A 21,279-nucleotide genomic window follows, 5' to 3' on the forward strand; every position below is an offset into this window, starting at 1 on the left:
ATTTATAAGGGCATCAAAGTAGTTTCCTAAGAAAACTGGCAAAATCCCAGTTTGGGACAATTGGGCATTAGTGCAGGAATGGCTGCCAAATGTATTGGCTCAAGAATCTATGCCAAGTACTTTGGCAAAGGAATGAACTGAGGGCTTGAAAGCTCACCTATCTTTCATTTCTCAGTAGACCTTGTCCAGGTGTGTTTTGTTTTTAAATCATATCCATGCCACTGTATACCTAAATTTCACATGTTTCTTATTTCTAGCATTTGGATTTTTTAAGAAGTTATTTATATCCCACTGTAAATCCCTTGTGTTTGGAGCAGCTTAGCAGTTTTCCTCCAAATGCAGAAACAGTCCCAAGGCAATGCAAAGGAGTCAACTGATCTCCAGCTACTGCAGCTTCACTTTTAGCACCTGTGGATAAAAGAAAGTTTTGAACAAAGGAAGCTTTAAAGCAGAAAAAAGGTTCAATCACATGTTTTTGGGTGGTGAAATGGAAATGCAAAACAAATAGTTATAAAATACAGAACAAAACAATAAAAACACAGAATAGAGAACTAGAAAGATCTATCTTCAATTCTTTTCCTAATTTATGTAACCAGCATATACCTTAGATAAACCCTTGGTTGCAGCCTAGGATTTTATATTGGATCCATACATAGGTCATACTTAGAGTGGACCTATTGAAATCATTGGATTTGAGGTAGGCCTTTAAGTCAAATTCCTTTAATGAATCTACTGCAGCCTTCCTTAAGCTTGTACTCTTCTGGGTATGTTGGACCATGATCCCATCATAACCAGTCAGCATGACTAATGATCATGCTGGGACATGTAATCCAGTTCACCGGATTGGGAAGGACTGATCAGTCTATGTACTTTTTCTCAGGATTAAATTACTTAACAAGCAGGAAATGTCAGCAGCAGCAACATGGAGAGCAGAGGTAAGCAAGCTGCCAGGTGTCTTGAAGTTACCCCAAAGTCACCTGGTAACAGTCTTCTCCACTATGAAATGCATTTCATTGCTACCTAAATGGCCAGCATTATGTCAACATATATTAACATATGCAAATAATATGCAAACGTTCATACGTCTTTTCACTTTATTTGATGCTGCAATTCCTGTGTTTTGGCAATGTGTAAGTGGTCACCTCCCTTGATGCACAGGGAACTCACTTTTCACGTGTTGCTCATGGGAAGGAAAGTGACTCAAAAGAGCTACTTATCCTGGCTCAAGCAAACAGTGACAGGAGACTGGGGAACACTCCTACTAGCCAGCTGTGAGCCTGGATCATAGCCACCTTTGATTAGCTGCTTACCTAAAAAAATTATCTCAGGCATCTGTCTTGGCTCCTAGTGTTGTGAAAGTGCCTTAAACACATTTTCTTTCCGTCAGACCCAAAGAGTGTGTCATGTTCTTCCTGCTTGCTAAAAAGTGTGCTTAAATTGGCCAATTTAAGAAAAGAAGCTGCACCCAGGTCATATGCTTCCCATCCTAAATTTCCATGTTGGTTTCCCACCTAAAAGTTCCTTACTCTGGCTGCTATTTGCTTTTCAAAACACTGTTGTCAATGCATGGTTTGATTCTCAGGATGCAGCAAATCTGATTTAACACCATTACTATCTGTACTCTGTAGAAAGAATAGCAAATCTACATAGGACATTCCTCTGACATTTGGCCAGAGGGCACATCAGCACTGAGGGTATGATCTATATCTTGCAACCCAGAATGGTTCAGAAATTGTGGAATTGTGTTAGATTAAAGGACGTGACAGATACACATTACAATATTCTGTGTAAAGTACTCCCTGTTCCCTTCTATATTAAGGCCATGCCCATTGCAGAGACAATCTGTTCTTCATGCACCCCAGTCAGTAGTATTTACATTTCTTATGGGACGCTTTGAACACTCTAAAGCACTGTATGAATTCAAAGTATTGGGTTGAATCCAAAGGCACTGATGTTACATTTATGTATTTCTATACTGTCCCAATAGCTAAAGCTTTCAAGGTGGTTCACAACAATTAACAGCATGAACCACAACATGATAAAATATAAAAGTTTAAAGCTACAGTATAAAATAAAAAATAAAAGCCAAGATACATTCTAGTAACAGTTCAAAGATTTAAAAAACAATAACAAATTGAAAATAAGCTCCTTAACATAGTCCCATAGAAAAATTGGCATTTAAGTTAATCATGGCATTGGTCTCATTGATTTCCATGGATCAAGTATAACTAAGACTGGATTCAACTGATTATTATTATTATTATTATTATTATTATTATTATTATTTGCACTGTATACCTAAAATGTGATGCAGGTAATTATTTTCAAAAATTATAACACAGAGGAAGTACAACAGACCAAAGTGAATAAGAGATTAGTGCAAGAGTTTAATAACACTTAAAAACCAAGTAAGCTGTTGTGGTGTTGAACAAAATGGTCTTTGTAGGAATGAATAAAACTGACATAGTTCTGAAAACCATAGTTCTGCTAAACTACATAAGAACTTCTAATTTCTCATACATAATGTAGAACATAATGCAAATATATTATGTAGTCTTAATCTTTATCATTTGAAATCTTAACCAGAGTCTATCCAGCATGATCATTTCTCTTAAAGAGGGTTATTTTAGGAATATAATGAGAGCATGACGATTTTTACTAATTATGGTGAGAGGCTGGAATATATTTAACTTCTGCCTTAGAAGGCATTTGTTAACAGTCATTTGTCAATCATTTTTAACTTGTGACCTTGCAGTGTGCAGCACGCTTTGGAAACAATGGTAAAGCGCAAGGAAATGATCAATTTCTAAACATAGCTGAGCAGTTTCTTAAAAATGTGAAATATGGACATGCTGTCTTTGAAGTGCAGGATTATTTGTAAAATGCCCTTGGCTGTGATTAACAATGTATAGCAAGCAGTTCTCAAGAGCAGCAAACTGAAGGTGTGAACAAAAAACTGCTAAAGTCTATCAAAAGGAAAGAAGAAATCCTAGTAATATAAAACAGGTTAATTGAGACTGCTGGCCTCTTGTAGACAAAGAATGAATAACTGGCTTTCAGTGGGTGCTGGCATTTTCAAAAACTGATGAAGCACAGAGTTATACATCCATCCGCCACCAACCCTGTGCATGCACAAGCATGATCACACAAACTTAAACAGTGAATATGCACAGGAATACAAAGCAGACATGTGGGAAAGCTTTCACATGGCCCCACACAGACCAAATCACAAGCCACATGCGCAGTTGTGTATGACAAGCACAGAGTTCAAAGTACAGAGAAATATGTAGTTCACAAAAATCGCACAGCAGAGGAATCAACAGGTGCATACAACTGGATGAATGAAAGGCTGCATGAAAGGGCCACAGATGGCAGAACCCCCAGCAAATTGACTTACTGCTCACACATGAACAGAGGTGTATGTATAAAACACCTCTATAGAAAGAGGCATCCTGGGCCCATTGGGAGTTTTCCTTCTGTGGCGGAGCTGTACATCTATATGATCTTTTCACACAGCTGGTGGAAGGTGTGACGAGCACACAGCTGGAGCAAAGTTTATAGGGTGATCCTGCAACTCCTCACCTCTTCATTGGGACTCTTCTATCCTGCAGTGATAATCTGTTACCGAAGTACCATTAAGGCCAGACAACACATCAGCTATTCAGGTCCCTATTCAAGCTAAAGGCAATCCAGATCTCACGTCAAACATTGTTTTCGGAGAGGCAAATTCTTTAATCCTAGTAAAATCCTTGTTGTGAATCCATTTTGGTGGACAGTGTAGCTCTCAGAGGTTATGATTTGCCTAGGACAGGCTTGATTCATGGGATTTTCTTTGAAGGTCAATTCCAGAACCACGTTTTATGGTTTTAAAGAAGCAGCTGTTGTTTGCTATTGTTAATCTTTTGGTACAATTTCTGCAAAGTAAATTGGCAAAAGAGGTAATTTAGAGATGAGTTCTGATTTCTGTCTTTCAGACTTTCCTCTGGGAAGCATGGTGTCCTTCCAGCCAGCAGAAGTTGCTCCCTGGCCTGCAAAGGCTTGGACTCCTTCTGTGCTCCTGCATATCCAGTGGCAAAGCCTTGCCCTCTGGCCTGGAGCTTCCCCGTGCCACTGGGAGGAGAGAAAGCCCCTTGCTATCTTCATAAGGAATGAGGCAACAGCTGCAACCTAAGACACATAAAGAGCCCTTAGAACTTATCCCCAAGTCCTGTAGTAAACATAATAGTCTCCCTGCCACTACCCCATCTTGGATTTCAGTGAGTTTTGTGAACCACAGATTGAAATCTGGTAGACAAGAGCCAGCCTTACCTGCCTCTTGTGCTTCCCAAAGTATTAAACAGCAAAATTTCAATGCTTTAAAATATAAAGATGATAGTGTGACAAACTACCAACCTTTTATCTTTCATGCTTGCCTAAAAATATGTTCTTTCAGTAAATCCTGAAGTTTTAATTTAGTATTTATTTACTACATTATATGCTACCTACCTGGTAAGCTAGAGGTCAGATATGATCATAGTTCTTTCTGGTAAGTCCAGTGCTTTGGTTATGACAGATAAAACAAGGATCTTGGATTACAGCTAGTGTATTTTAAACAGGCTGTAGTGTAAGTGTTGCTACTATTTTATTTATTCACTATAAATATTTTAAATATCCTATCAATTTTCTGTTAAACGAACTCAAGGCAACTTGCATAATCCTCCTCCTCTTCCTCTCGAGCTTATCTTTGCAACAACACTGTGAGGTAGGTTAGACCAAGAGTCGGTGACTGGCCCAAAGCCACTACTGGGCTTTGTGGCCAAGTGAGGATCAGAACCTGGATCTTCCAGATTCCTCCCCACCACACACACAATAACTGCAGGGCTGGTGAGGAGTTAATTCACAACCCTCATAAACACAATTCATGGGGTAATTAGGTTGCCTTGAGGAAACCATCTCTTTACCTTATATGAAATAACATGATCATGTAAGTACAGTGGACATCGTGAGACAGACTACAGTATATTTGGAAAGAATTGTCAATCTTTTCCCTCTATATCAGTTGCCTTGTGTGTGTGGCCATTGTAAACTGGTTAACTGTTGTCCTTGCTTCCAAATTCCGCAGTGCAGAATGAACAATATTTTATCATGCTCTACTGTGTCAGTGCTATACAGATGGTGCAGTTTTTTTCCCAAACAAGTGTGGTGATAGCAGGTATAACCTGTTGAGTAATTTCAAATAAGAATCTTTTCAGTGATGTTTGCAGAATGACATTGCCTGGTAATTTCACCATTCCATTTTGGTGTCACCTTTATTCTTGCAAGGGTGACAGATGAAGTATCTTTCCATTTCTATTGGAAGATTTCAGTCAGAGCAGATGGTCTTGTGAAGTCCTTTCTCTGTTTCCTGGTAGGCTTTATTAAAATATTCTTATGTTACATCATTCATGTCTTAGTGTGTTATGTTTCATTACAAGGTTGGTTTTGTTAACTTCTTTCATGTATGGTGCTGGGTTTGCATAATACAGGCTTTTGACTTCAAAGGTGACCTTTAGAAGATCTTGGAGATGTCATTTTCAGGATGGTGCATGGAATAGATATTCTCATAATCTGAGCCATAAATGCATTGTAAAACTACATCATACGCATACTTGTATCAAGTTGAGGACTGCAAAGGCCAGATTAGATGCTGGAGTAGCTTCTCCTGAAAACTAGGAAATACTGTGACAATATGGGGCTGCTGTGGCTGCTATTGCTATTCCCTCCTCAGAATGCAGAAAGAAAATACAGTAGAAAAGGAACTCTCTGGTGGCCAATCTTGTCACACATGCTCTGCCTGAAGATGTGAGAGATGCAACTTGGCAGCAGTCTGAATGAATATGAGAAAGTGACTAAGAAACTCTCTGCATTAGGATTGCTCTGGCCTTTACTTCACTGGCCTTTCACAGCAGCTTGATCTTCAGGCATTAGCAGGTGATAATGCATACATTTTCATGCCATAAAAAGTATTAGCTGCTGAAGTCTGCAGATAAGTTGTTGTTAAAGGCAGGAGAACAAGTCTAGTCAGTACTTTTGTTCCATCTTTGTTATTGGTCTTTCTAGTGTTTTCTTCTCACTTCCTAACTCAGGGAGCAGGAGGGTTTACCAGCAGGAAGTAGAATTAAACCACTTTCCCTGTTTTATACCAGTTCTTTTGCTCTGTGCCATGTGCTAATGTGCCACAATGAAGTGAACAGAATCTTTCTGACTGCACTTGACCCTTCTGGGGTAGGGACACTGTGTTTCGCTCCACCTTTGGGATAATGCAGCTGAGGCTCGAATTTAATGTCTCAATATTTACAGCCAGTAGGCATATTTAAGTGATGTATAGTTGTGTGAAGGAGAAACAGGGCAGTGATGAAGCAAGGATATGACCTGAAACCCAGGATCTTCTGCCATTACTCACCTCTTAGAGATCCACTTGTGATCTGGGGCAGGCTGGGAGTGCCCTGGACCAACAAAGACACATTGAGGCGCACTGGGGCTGACACTGCATGACAGTACAGTATACCCCTGTGAAGTCGCGGTTCAGCGTTTGCGACTTCAGTCTTTCTTTTTTCTCTGAACAAGTCCAAGCTGATTTCCTTGTGAGTAAGCTGGTGCCTGGCCATGCAGCGGCTTACTCACAAGTAGATTGTTTCCTCCGAGTTTGGACTCGCTTGGAGAAAATGATCTCTACACATGTGTGCCCGCCCCTGCCTCAACACGCACGTGTGGCCACCCCCCCCCACGTTTTCACAATTCGCGCGTGCATTAGGAACTTAACCCCTGTGAATTTCAGGGGACTACATATTTTCTTCTTTTGGGGAACATTTTATAATAAAAAGGCAGATAGCTGGACCTGTACATGGTTCCAGACAGTCATTTTATTATTCTTACTTGCAGAAAAGTGTAATATACTTCTAGAGCAAAATGTTGCTTACTCTTAAGTAAATTCATTAAACATCAGGGCAACAAAAGCAAACTCCAGTGTGATCAAGATGAAGCCATGATTTAAATGAGTTTAAAGTGCGAAACTACATATTCTAATGAAATGGATATAAAGGTTCTCTATCTCCCCCCCCCCCCCGCCATTATGATTGGTATTGTGCTGTGGCAAAAGCATTTGTAAAGTACGGAATGCAGAAAATATGCTAGGCAGAGTGGAGGGTGAGACAAAGTAATGATAGTTGTGTTTGCAAGTGACTTAGTACAATATCTTTAGACCAGCCTCCTTCAAACAGGTGCCCCGAAGATGGTTTTGACTACCTCTGGTCAACTCTAGCCAGCATGTCCAGTGGTTGGGAATGTTGGGAGATGTAGTCCAAAACATCTAGATGACAACAAGAAGGATGCATTAAGACAACGGTCCAATGTCTAAAATAACCTGGCTGCACCACTAAATGTGAGCTGTGTTCACTGGTCCCACTTTGCTGCCCCTTTAATCCACCAGGAAGCCTGCTGTGTGCATTGCATGTATGCGCCCCCTGTGTTTTTCAGCTCTGATCAATACAACCAAGTTCCCCATAAGCGCAGTGAGAGAGGCAGCGTATGCATGATTCCAATTCTCCTGCAGCCATTAATCGCATGAGGCTTAATGACCAAATGAGGCTTGTTTGCATGACGGCTTTCCCATTGAAAGGAGAAGGCATTACAGGAAGGGGTGTCCAGCTTTGGCCACTTTTCTGATGGACAGGGACTGTGCAAATGGGCCTCTGTGTCCCCAGTTATTTGCATGGGGGCTTCAGCTTCCATGCAGACAACTTGTTCAATGGAAGCTGCTGGTGGATAGGCAGTGACAGGAAGAAGGAAAAGCAGGGTTAGAAGGGGCTCTAATATGCCTCCTCTTGGGGTATGGGCTTTGTCAGGTGTCCAGCATTTGAAGGCATGGGCTACTGGTAGGTTATTACAGTACATGGATTATTATTAGCATGATTGGCACAGTAGTACTAGGCTTGTGGGTGGCAGGGGAGAGAAAGAAGTGCCTACGGTACAGTCCACACAGAGTCACCCTGCGGCATCTTAATGCTTTTTGATCTGCGTTGTTTTTGTGGTGGTGCTGTACTTGTTATGTCTTCATTATCCGCAGATCCTTCCTGGTTGTTCATAGAAATCCCTGCATATTGCAATTGATGCGATTGTTTATCAACTGTGAATGATTCAGCTGACCATTACTTTTCTGTTGTGTTGCAGTTTGCGATACAGTGATGCCACAGAACTGACCACATTGATCACAGTAAGTAATTTCCCAATATCTTGACATTATGATAGATTTTGGAGAAGTTGAGTGGTATCAGAGGACTGAAAAACTGGGCGCAGTCCAAAGAAAGTTAAGTGCCTGGAAATCAGTGAGATTTAAATGCATAGTTAAGTGTTTATGCTCACTTTGTTGCAGTGGGATTTAGGCATGGCCATCTATATATGCATCGTCTCCTGTATATGTTGTTTGTTGCCCCAGTGCAGTACTTTTCTCACTCATAAATCCTGAAGGTGCATCAGACCCTGCCATTCTTATGTGACTTCTGTACCTGGAATGGGTGGTGGGGACCCATTCTTGTTCATCTCAGGCAGGAAAATTACTTCAGATGGTCCTGGTAGAAATGCAGTAGTAATGTCCACATTGTATACCTATTCTATTGTTTACCTTTATTATTGTCACTCATGAAAATGGTGGCCTTACTAAGTGAAATTATATCCTGTGTGCTACTTGATATTATAATTATTATGGTGTATTGCTGCATTTGCCATGCACAAAATTCAGTTTCTAGCAACTGGTACAAATTAGTAAGATGATTTTCATTCTCATTTTGAAGTCACATTTAAATAATTGATTGCTATTAGTGAGAATAAATAATTTTAGAAACTGGCTGTTTGTGTCACATTTAAAAACACAGTCATGGGCCTGGCTTTATGATCCTAATTGCACTAGGTGGAATATGGTTTTGTTGAAATGCTTGTTAATTCCAAAGAATGATCCAGAGGTACACATGATAGAGGTCTCCACATGAACTAGGTTATTTTCTGTTCTTTTTACATTTAAGAACCCTTCTGCTGAAACATGAGTCATGTTTAAAGCTTGGTATATGGTTCATTGGTTTCCTGATGTGCTCATGGTAGGATTTTCTTGAATCCCTGTGTGTTTAAGATTGGGGTGGAATGTTGTAAAGCTATGGAGCAAACTAGGCATTACAAAAAGTTAACTGCTGAAAATGCCAATCTCCTCTCTGTTGGTGCAATATTCTGACTTCATGTCTTGATACGCCATGTGAGGTTGCATTTTCTGTCCTACTTAATTTTGTTGAACCTTGTTTTGTTGACAGCTCACACAGTTTATTTAGAACTTTTAAGAACACTTTGCAGCCTACTTGGATTGCATCCTGAATAATTTGGTGGATCCACAATCTTCAGTATTCTATTTCCCACTGTATTCTCCAGATAATGTATAGTACTGGATAGCTCTGATAATACTGATTCAACCCCAATAGTACTGATTCAACCCCAAGGGCCCGTGGGGCTGGGATGAGCAGGAGGTTGGATGCCAGGATGCGCTTTTCTCTGTTTTGAGAATTGTGTGTTTAATGACACATTGTCTTCCTGGTCTAGCTTTTTTCCTTTGTATTTTTATTAACTTGAAGTTTTGAGATGAGTTATTTCTAGTCTATGCTGAGGCATGGATTAAGGAGAGGGAGAGGTTTGTATAGTAGCACCAGCTACAAGCTGTGTGGCAGCATCAGTGGAAGTGTAGACCCTCCTCTGCCGGAACCCAGAGGTGGTGATGGAGTTGGTACTAGAATTTAATGGCCATATTCAAACATAATGCAAAACCATGACGAATGCTGTCCTTGGGCTGAAAAACCTTTCCCATCACCTGAGGTCATGAGTATCCACCACTATTTAAGAGGAGTCAGTGCGGTTAACTGGAATTCATACGGGAACTCATGGCTTTAAATCCAGAGTTGCCAACCAACTAGGAAAACAACCCAGTCTGGCCACTCCTGTGTCATTTAGCCTGATATGGAGAAATCCATTTTCACAGCACCATTATAGCATTATCACCTGCTTATCTTAGCAATTCAGGGCTGATGTTTAAAGGACTGTTTAAAAAAGTTAACGACCCTTTGATGAGCAGGGTTATCCATGAAGTGTGGAAACTTCTCTCTTGGAGAAACACAAGTTGAAACCTTATGGACATACCTTCCTCCTTACCATCCTGTCTTCTGCAAGAGCAATCCTGGTGCTACTACTTGAGTCAGAGATTTGAGGGTAGGGTCTTCAGAGTGTTGGCTTCTTTCTGTGGAATGCCCTACCAACTGAGATCAGGCCCAGAAGAATGTTCCTTTATTTTCTATGTTTCCTGGAAAGTTTTGTTTTTAGACAGTGAAAATTTCTCGGCTAATGACTAAATTCCAGCCACCGTTTCATGGATGTTTCTGCCTTTATTGTAAATGGTTTGCAGTTTAATTTATGGTACAATGCTCTGGTATTTTTTGATGTAGTATTCTTTAGCCATTCTTAAATAAATAAATAAACAAACAGTTTTCATTGTTATATATCCTTGGATCAGAGCCAATTATTAACTAGAAAGATAGGAAGTTTTAAAGATAGGAAGTTTATCTGTTAGTCTGTGCTGATTCAGTGCATAGGCAGTACCTGTTTTGTTCTATTAGCATTGATTTTCAGAAAGAGTCAGTTTCCTCAAAAAAAGTATTTTATATTATGTTATAACCATTCTGATTGAATTTGAGTTTATTTTCTGATTTTGGTAGTGAAAGATATAGATAGATATTTATTTTGCTGCTGTTTTAACTGCATTACAGGCAAAAATTTACTGGGTATCACTTAGCTTCTCCAGTGTAAGCTGAATATTTTACGGTATGCTGCAATCTTGTATTTCAGTAGCGACCTTCATGCTTGCATCCCAGGGGTGCTTTACAATCAGTAAAGTTAAAATTAGATCTGGTAGCACAGAAAAAATGCTAAAACAATCATTCTAGAAATGCTGACTAAAAGAAATCATTTTTAAGGTTAGATTTAAAAGGCCCCCAAGTTGGGAATGCTTTCTGCTTGCAACTGACAGTATGTTCCACAGCTGAACATGAAGTTATTTAAAACCTCTTCATGCAACCTTAAAAATATTTAGAAATGGGAAAGGGACTAGCATCTGCTGATTTCGGAAAACAGCCAGGTTTGTATGGAGAAAGCAAATCTATTAAATAAAAGGGAACAAGTAATTTAAAGGTCAAAAGAACAATTTTGTAGTGACTACATTGCTTAGCAGGGTGCCTGTGATGTGATGGCAAAACAGGAGGAAGTTGCTAAGTTAACCTGCTACATGTAGGCTGGAAGCAACCGGAGGAAGTGCAGAACCAAGCAAGCTGGCAAATGAGATGGAAATGATGAATCCGGAATACACGAGCAGCAGAACACCTGAGTTTGGAAAAGAGACGTGGTTTCATTTTAGATAACAGACTCTGTCGAAAAAATAGAACAAGAATGTTCTGTTGGGTCTAGACATGTTCTTCCACAAAGTGGAGGGCTGCTTTCAACTTGCGGAAGAGCATGCAACCTCCCACACGATTTCAGAGAGTCTCTTCACCTTCTAAGGCAGATTTTCACTGAGTAAAGAGGGCTGCAGGAGGAAAGAGTAATCAATAAAATAGTTTCTTCTGCCCTGCTTCACATCTTCTAACTCCTAAATTCTGCTTCCAGAAAACCTGGAGACCAGGCAGTATTTGCTACTTGTTGAGTTTAGGAGTTCTGACTTTACAGAGTTCTTTTGAAAATAGATGTGGCCTGGCCTTCACAATGTGGGACAGGTCAGGAAATGGTAGAGGCAAATCGCCTGCAGCTGGCCCTATGCAATTTATAACTCATCACCCACCAGCCACGTATAATAACCTACCAGGCCTTTAACACATGTGATGCTTGCTTGCTTCTTGTGGGAGCCTGCAAAGCAGGAAGCTGGGTATTGGCTTAGTGTAGGTGTGGGTAATATGCAATTCCTCACAGCCCCTGAGTGCAACCTCTGACATCCCCCAAAATTTGACAGAACCCTAAAAATTTATTATAAGACGTCCCAAGATGTTCTGTAGGGGACGGGATACAAAAGCTTTAAATGAATGAGTGAATGAACGAATGAAGTTTAATATTTTTTTAAACAAACCAGCATCCAGAGCTGTTACAAAGTGCCCAAAGCATTGGTTTGTTTGCATGCTGGTGTTGATCCTCTGGGACTCAGAAGGTGTGTTAGTTTCATTTTTATCCCCCCTTATTTATAGTACTTGTGGGGGATGCGGCCTGCAGGGAGTTGCCTCTCCCTTGGTTAGTGGATCATAAGCTGGGCAGACCATTGTTAGGAAAAAGGCACCACAGTTCTTACCTAGTTGCTGTTAGCTTATACCTAAATAGGCGATTCTTTCACAAACCCTTATTTTCTGATCTTGCTGTAGTGCAGATATGCAGAACCCAGTAGTGAGTTCATACTAACCTTTATTTGGCTCAGAAATCTCAGATCTAAACTAGGTGCACACTGAAGCCAGGAGAGGACTGAGCAGACCATGTCCTTGAATATATTTCTAGTCTCATACACATGCAGGCTGCATCCTACAATTGTGACCACTTCTGGAGCTACTTATGTAGAACAACCCCGAATGAGGCCTGCTCTTTCTTCTTACATCAACTAGTGTTACTTGCTGCTCCTTATTTGGGCACAGGTTAACTCATGCATCAGGCACTCACTTTTCTTCCACTTGGGATTGCATGAGGCAAAGCTTGGGAATTAGATCGCTAGACTTGCCCCCCTGTTATGTCCTTGTCACCTGTCCCTGATTTTTCAGGGTACTAAATAATGCAGGGAGGCGAAGTGAAAGGCCAAATAGATAAGGCTTTAAAATATTTCTGACAACAATCTCTCTCTCTCTCTCTCTCCCTCTCTCCCTTCCTCCCTCCCTCTCTCCCTCCCTCCCGAATTGGGACCTTAGCATAGGGTAGGGATGGGGTCTTTTAAAAGCTGGTCTGCATCTACTCAAGAAAAAGTCAGAGCTGCTGTTACGCAGTGTCTATTTTGGCCCTGAGAAGAGCAGGCTTTGCATCGCAAAAGTTCGGCCTTGGCTGGTAGAGGGTTCTTGAGATGCGTGCCGGGGACACGGCTGAATGGCAATGCCATCAGGCTCATTTCTGCTTTTAATCGAGATGTGTGTGAAGTACTGAAAAGGCATGTGGACTGCTAGACACTGAATAAAATCTCCTTGCTATTCAACCATTTCATTCTGACTCTTTTGGTCATCGATATATATATGCAGTTTTAGGACGCAGGAGAGCTCAACTACCCTCTGAACTGCCACTTTGTTATTTCATTCTTCCCAATCAGCCTCATGATCTGCAAGGGTCACTAATAAATCTCCTAGTAAGAGTGGAGAACTTGGAATGGCGGGTATTAACCATTATGCTCAGAATAATATCTGACCTTATTGTTCGATAGAATCATAAAGAAATGTCCTCCCTATGTATTGTGTATATTCCTAACTTACTACTAGTAAGACTTTTCTATTAAAATACATGTTACACACACACACACACACAGATGCCCCCCCCCTTAACTATTGCTTTGATGCTTTTGACACTGAGGGTGTGGTTGGTGAAATTATCTTTCTTGACTGATGTGAGACCTTTTGGGTTTTTTTCTCATTAGTCAGTAGGGAGTCTGTTCATGTAAACACTCCAAATTACGGCTTTTCTTCCCTCACTTAAGGGTGATGATTCATGTTATTCTGCTTATTGTGTGTTCTCAGACCCAGCACGAAACCACAAATTTTGTTTTAATATCCGGAAATATTATGGAAACACCGTTATTTTTTTTAACAGACAGTTCAGAAAAATTCACCACTTTGTATGTGTGCGGCACCTGCAGATTTAATTAAACCTTTGCTTCTATATAATAACAATAATTATAACTGAGAAACCTAAAAGAATAAGATCTCTACACACCATTTTAAGTGTTTGCAATAAGTAAAACTGTTTAAAATGGAAGGCAAGAAGTAATTACACATCTCAAGATTATTTTTTTTAAAGAAAGTAGTTTTGCAAAACATACATGTAGATTATAAAGAGACAAATATTAAGGTTGAAGTACTGCAAATGAATATGGAGTTGCTTGGTGTTTGTAATTCAGAGACTCATTTGCTGACAAATCAGCAGTAAAGATTAAGTAAAATCTGCATTGTGTGACTGTAGAATACAGATGAGCTTGAGGGAGAAAATTGGCAATGGAGAATTAAACTATCTTTTCCTAGTATGTTCATGAAAATATTAAACCTTTTTCCTTCATAATACCAAAACTTAGAAGTATAAAAATTGAGGATATCTCTCTTCCATGATTCTTTCAGCAAGAATGTTTTATGTAAAGTACTGAAGAACAAACAAGGCTTCAGCTGTTTGATTGTGTTATGCCCTTCATTAAGTATCTATGTGAGAGTGAAAAAAGTAGATAAAAAGCAAATAATTTTGAAAAACATTAGTTTCTGATGGCTAGCTGCTTGGCCAGTTTGCATGATTGAACAGCCTGTATTTAAGTGATGCATGCTGATAGTCATTCTGAATATTTTTAAACCACAGCTTGTTGTATCATCTGAATCCAGGGACCCATGGGTTAAGTGAGAGTTGCCTTCACATAGCAACAGACAATGCATTATGTAAGAGTTGTTTAGCATTCACATAACCCAAGGTTTCTAGGTTCAGACATGATCAACCATGGCTAAAGACTTTCTAGTACATGCAGTGACTCACCATGGCTTAAAAAGGCAATAAATGTGCAAACAGTAATCGTGGGCAGCAGTAATTGTGCAAAACAAATCAGATCAGAAAGAGTTTTCATGGTTTTGCACTATTTAAACTGTTAATAAACCTATTGCATTATGCAAATAGGCACTCAAACTGTTCCAGTGTAGAGTGTACCTGCTCACTCAGGCAAGTCCTCTTCCATGATACTGCATTACATTCCCACTCCCACCTGATTTTCCATTTATCTATCTGAGCAGTCAACAGGTGTTTCACAGCCAGTGAACATTCAGTCTTTGTATTTTTCAGGCCTTATACCTTTAGAGTCTATTTTGTTAACAAAATAAAAAAAACTACTTCTGCAAACCTTGGGGTGTCTGTGAGCACACATATTCCACCTTTGTGTATAAGAATGGTATAGTTCTGGTTTTATAAACAAAAGCACTCACATCTGAATATCAAAAACAGAGGGGATCAAATTTCCATCACTGTATATGCGTTAGATAAAGTGTAAAGCTTAAAAAAACAAATATTCTGTTAAACCCAATATTTGATCACTTCATACTTGTAAATATAATCCACTGAAATCAGAGGTATAAACTTTCATATCTATCTATCTGGTTGTAGTGCAAATATTGATTAAATGACAGTCATTTTTTGTTTTGTTCTTGCAAGATACCCTGATTCTGATGAGTGGGCAAGATATTTTAAAGTAACTCTGGGGAGCTGGAAATAACATTCTAAGTGCACAAGAATAATCTTTCTCAAATTGATTGGGACCACTGCTAATAAACAGATTATAGGCAAAGAAAAAAAGTAATAACTGTAGAGACAAACACATTTAATATGGCATAAGATTTTGTGGATTACAGGCCACTTTTCTAGGAGTAAGTCTCTTTCAATTCAGTACTTATATCTGAATAGAACTGGTAGGATCGCACAGTTAGTGTCATTTTCTTTAAAGGGATAAAGAACAGATTTTGATTGTCAGCTGATGATTAACACCTATTAGGAGTAATAAGTAGTTTATTAAGCAGTACTGTACAGATGGTAATTAGGAAGATTCAGATGTAAACTGAAGTTTCTGTAGTATTTTATTACTAAGACCAGCTGGTTTTATCAGTTAAATAGCAGTAATATATTTGAATAAAACCACGAGGATTCCTGTTGGTTGGTATTGCTTAGGAAAAGCTGAAGCCTTCCAAATCAATTGTTGTTTACAGTTAAGTTTGTATAGCATGCTTAAGGGATATGTTTGATATAGAGAAGACATATTTTTAAAAGTTTTAAAAGTTAATTTGTACAGGCAGAAAGTTAGAATGCTATTTTTGCTTATTTCTGAATTGAACAAATAGTGTTTCAGTTCTTAAAGAAATAAATTGATGTTTTTCTGTTTAGAAATACAGTTGCATGAACTTTAGACTGAAAAAAAGATTTTGCTTATATCCAACCAGAATAGGCCCAAACTTCTGCCTCAACATATACAGTACTTCAACAAAAATGGGTTTTCAACTTGTATTATTTAATAAAGTAATACATCTTAATAGTGCAAACAGACCCAGAAATAAATCTCATTAAGTTCAGTGGGTCTTCTAGTTAAATGTGTATAGTCTTGAAGTTCAGTCGTGTCAAAACACAAGATGAAAATTATGATAATTAAGTCTACTGTAGATGATGTTGTATTTCATAGATGTGGGGTGGTATCTATCTATGAGATTTGCAGTGTTGAAGTCCCCAGATTTTTAAAACAGTAAGGTGGTATATCATTGGATTGTTTTGAACAGAAATTATGTTTGGGATCCATCATCAATCCCAGATAAAGCATAACACAAACACACAAGTTCCCCTCCAGATAATGGGATCATCGTCCTATAAATTCTAATGAGAATTATCACAAGAATGTGTCTGGTAGAGGATGTTGCTGTAACAATGCTAGTACATACCGTCACATACCTGTCTGTCTATAGATCAGCTTTGTATGCCTTTGAGACTGTACTGATGGTAATATTTTAAGGGTTTCCATAATTGCCTTGAAGAACAGATGACAACCATAGTTTGTCGTTATTACTAGAGGAAGGAGTGGCAAAGATAGGTACTTATGGAGTCAGAGTACAACTTATAGAACAGTTGGATCTTCCAGTAGTAAATACTGTGATTGCCACTATGTCATGGATCTGTGCTACCTTTATTTGGCTTAGGCAGCATTAGTTGATTTATGGAGCTCTGTCTCAGAAATTATCTATCATGTTGCAAAGTTCTCAGGTCTGCCTGCGTAATTATACATTGAGTGAGCATGTCAAGCCACCTTTATTAAGCTGGAAAGGTGCAGGCCTGCAGCCAGATGACTGACCACATGTGGAAGCAGAGAAGGGGGTTGAACTCAATTGCCTGACAAACTCCTTCCAACTCTACTACTGTTCTGTTCTATGCCATATCAAAGTATAAGTATGGGATTATAAACTCACTCTCCTGAAAAGAACTCTACCGGCAAATCAGAAACATCGTATTAGGAGGAAGGCTAAGTTAGAACTCTCTTCTTCATAAAACTTTGTTTTCCTGGGACCTCTAACCCAGAGTTTGAAATGGTACAGTCCTAAATCTCTGCAGCACAATTCATCTGCATAACTTACAAATCTAGAATTCCACAGCAGAGGTAATATTTGGCTTCAATACCTGGCCTCAGAAGGGTTTTTCCCCCTTGTCTCAGCATTTGCTTAAAACACCAGCCAAGAATAACTAAATTGTATGATTTCTTTATAAAAATCACAACAGGAATGGTGTCTCTTTCTTGATGTAGAGAGACATCACTACTTTATATTTGTATTAGTCATTTCATATCTTTAACATTACAGAAAATTGAAACTCTGCACACCAAATGCCCTAAAATCAGGTACAAGTATACTACATATTTATTACTGGCATTTAAAATTCTGGTACCTTGAAGCAGCAATAACAAGAAGACAAAGCCAAATGTGGGAAGGTCTGCCTGAGAGAAACCTGCACAAATAGTCTACTGAGAACTGCAGGACAAGGCAGCCTTGGTTCCATCCTTCCATGCTACAGCAACAACCAGCACAACGTTGTGGTAGCATCTCCTGTACCAAATATGTGAAGAGCATCTCATCCTAAGCCAAGGCCAGGTCCACTTTGCGCAGTGAGGAAGCTCTGTATATATTGCAACATATATCAGGCAACACACGGCTCTGATCGCTTTTTAATAAGCCGTTGACTACTTTGGAGAGCTTGTACTCTGTTACAGGCATTAAAGTGGTATGGGAACAGTGAAAGAGCTATATTTAGGTGAGAATTCGGCAGGTGTGCTCTGCTCCCAGTTCAGCATTCCATATGTGTTGTCAGGGTGTGGGGTGGTGGTGTGGGGGACTGGAGAGGAACTATGAAATCTGTATCTTAGATAAACATAGATTTGTGTCCCTCTTCTCCTTGTGGACTGCTGTTCCTTCCTTTTGCTATACAGGCCACCAAAGGATAACTGAAATTAGTGCTGTGAGATTTGTAAGGACTGAATATATAAATTGGCACATAGAGCCCAGGCATGTTTTCCCAATCTTTTGTAAGCATGCCCTACATATGCAGATAGGTGCTAATAATTTCTGCCCTTACATTTTAAAGTGAGGGACTTCTAATTCGTTTAATACATGTAGGTAGAACATAAAAGTAGGAAATGTTCTAGTTTTAAACTCCTATGTTTTCCAATTTGGCATGAGTATAAAATGGCTCATCAGAAAATGGCTTAAATGCCTATCAGCTGCATAAAGCTTGGGCGTGGAGCTTGCAGAAGGGATGTATGTATCATCTGTTTTAGATGTATTACAGAGGTGATGTCAAGGTGAAAGCAGACTTGCAGAATGGTTGGAAATCATTGATATTCTGACTCTGAGGCTGTAAATGGCTCTGTGGCAGATGGAGTCTTTGTCAAGGAAGAAAAATGGCAGCTCTGGAGCATCAGAGATGTTTTTGCTAGCAGCTCAACTCACAGGCTGTGACCTTCCAGTGTTCAGGAGTTATGCTCTTGCTTTAATAAATTGTCCTCTGCTTTTATTCCTTAAAAGTAGATAAATAGTAGTCGTCATAATTCAGGACAAATTGAGCTGTTTCATTATAATAGAAACATAAGCCTGCTTTATTGCCTAAATGTTTTAAATGACAGCTTTTAAGTGTGCTTGCTTTCCAGAATTGGGGGCAGGGGGGATTTTTTCCCCCAAGCTTGGAATCCTCATAATTAAAATTAAAAGGCTCAACAATCTAAAAGAAAGACTCTGCTAGACCCTAAAGCTAACATTTGCTGCTGGATACCCATGGGAGATAAAAGAAAAAAAGGTATTTAGGAACACCTAAAGTACTAAATAAAGTACTAAATAAATACATGACAATGACCAATGGGAATGGTTGAAATCATGGTGCTGTGCATATTTTCAGAACTTTTTACCAAGGATGATTAACCATTGTGTGTTGCCCCACAGTGTACCCAACCTGGTACCCCCCCCCACACACACACGTGTTTTAAAATAGAGCACCCATCATCCCCAGACAGCCCCAGTCGGGGATGAGACACCAGGTTGCAAGGACTACCATAATGGATTTATTCTTGATCAGAGCTAAATGCCAGTGTGATGCATGTCTTTGATTTTGATTTAAAAGATTGGTAACTTTATGGCTTAAAGGAGAAAGAACCATATTTTTCTGCTGGCTGACTTCTGCATACTAAAGCCCTATGTTTTGGTTTTCAAACACCCTGTGGTGCTGGGAGACAGGGAAATAGGCTTTTTGGATGCTGGTTGAGGCCAGCTGGATTCCAGGAGAAAAACGACTATTTTCCATTTTTTCTGTAACTGTTTGTGATGCCAGACCTAGAACAGGAGAATAATACGGCATGTGTTTAATCTTACGGATAATCCTCTAGTGGAATTATTGTTTTATGGTACTCGTCTTGTATGAGGCAGACTTCATTCAAGAAAGTGCTTAGAATAATTTCCTATGTACTGAAAGTGCTGCCTTGTTCATCTGGAAAATATGAATACAGACTATGAATACCAATAAATTTGTGCATTGTGGTCTTGTGATTATTTTCAAAAGGCTCTAATTTGGTTTTGCCAACTCAAAGATTCTCTAAAGTGCTTTGTACAACAATGTAAAAATAACTAAAGGGTACTCTCTTCAAAATACTTATTCTGGGAGTTATCCCATTCATTTTATGGTAAATGGTTGAGGATTGTATTCGAGTTGCTTCAAATATAATAGCACTGGACTATAATTTGTAATTTGGTATATAGAAAGTTCCATGCTTTTTATCCTCTGGCTTTGAGAAAGAGTCTAACACACATCCATGATTAATTTCTCAAATATTTGTAGAAATAGGACTAATACAATTTTAAGCATTCTCTGGTGAGCCAATTTAGAATCTTCCTTTCTTTAGATAACAGTCTTTCAAATTGATATGGCTCTTGCATATGCTAAGGACCATCTGCTGTCCTTAATCTGTGGAGAAAATATTGACACCAGTGGGAAATGCCTGTGGCCCTAAAAATATATTCTATCATGTTCAATCAGATAGTTGACCTGTATTGCAAAGCAATAAATAATTGTTAAGATTAAAATGGCATGTGTTTCTATAACGTGCCTGGACCACTCTTTCTTCCCCTCACTTGACAATTGTTAGAATTATAGAAATCAATCACAGTTCATCACTAAGAAAAGCGACCCTATGCTTTCTAGGGTCAAGGTTGTTACATTAAAATTAGTTTTCTCTCAAACCCTTGATGTTGTAGTCTTTGCTTTGGAAAGTGAACCTAGCCTTAATTTAACTCTATTTGCTGCTCAGTTCCACTGTAAACATAGTATGAACTGATTTGGTGGCAGTGGGGGGGGAGGTGTGCAGGATAAGCATGGAAATTATTGGAAAATGGTCAGATTAGTTTTCTATAACTCTTTTTCTTATTCTTCACAGTGCTTTGCATTTCAAATAGCATTACATGAGCTTTCTTTTACAATAGAAATTTGTAAGTTTTTTATTAGCTCACACAATTGAGAGTGAAGGGGGAAGTAAAAGAAGAACAAAAACAGGATCAACTTCTTTAACTCCAAGAGGCCTTTGTGACTTTCATAAGAACTTTTGGACTCAAAGGGAATGTAAGATTGACTTCTGAGTGTATGAGTGTTAAGAAGCATGGTTGCCTTAAAGGAATTTGATGGAGGTGGTCTTTGACATCAACTTGTATTGCAATTCACTGGACACTGGAAGCTGAGCAATCTTCAAAAACCTCTGCTTGGGCAATTTGTGCAAACCTGTTTCCAAAACACAATTTAGACTTCCCCGGTGATCCACTTCCAAATGAGAAAATCACCAAGAGCTGACCAAAAAACAAAGACGAACATAATCCTCCCTCAATAATTGTGCCCCAAGCAGAACACAATATAATGTTAAACTAATGCTGGCACAAATGTTCATGGCTGGGATGCCAGGGAGCAAACCATGAGAAACCAACAGAAACT

The 21,279-nt window shown here is 39.2% G+C and overlaps 1 protein-coding gene across 14 annotated transcripts in view; it reads left to right on the plus strand.

The window, feature by feature from the left end:
- BAZ2B (bromodomain adjacent to zinc finger domain 2B) overlaps positions 1–21,279 on the plus strand; it is a 644,512-nt gene that overhangs the window by 483,899 nt on the left and 139,334 nt on the right. For 13 of the 14 annotated variants that reach the window (XM_044418074.1, XM_044418080.1, XM_044418065.1 and 10 more), the window contains exon 2: positions 8,188–8,230. The gene's annotated coding sequence lies outside the window, so the exon portion shown is untranslated. Of the gene's footprint in view, positions 1–7,381; positions 7,400–8,187; positions 8,231–21,279 lie in introns of those variants that run through there. The other variant, XM_044418067.1, reaches the window with a different exon arrangement.

Source organism: Varanus komodoensis, unplaced genomic scaffold, assembly GCF_004798865.1.
Source record: "Varanus komodoensis strain SLA01 unplaced genomic scaffold, ASM479886v1 scaffold9, whole genome shotgun sequence".
Lineage (NCBI taxonomy): Eukaryota > Metazoa > Chordata > Lepidosauria > Squamata > Varanidae > Varanus > Varanus komodoensis.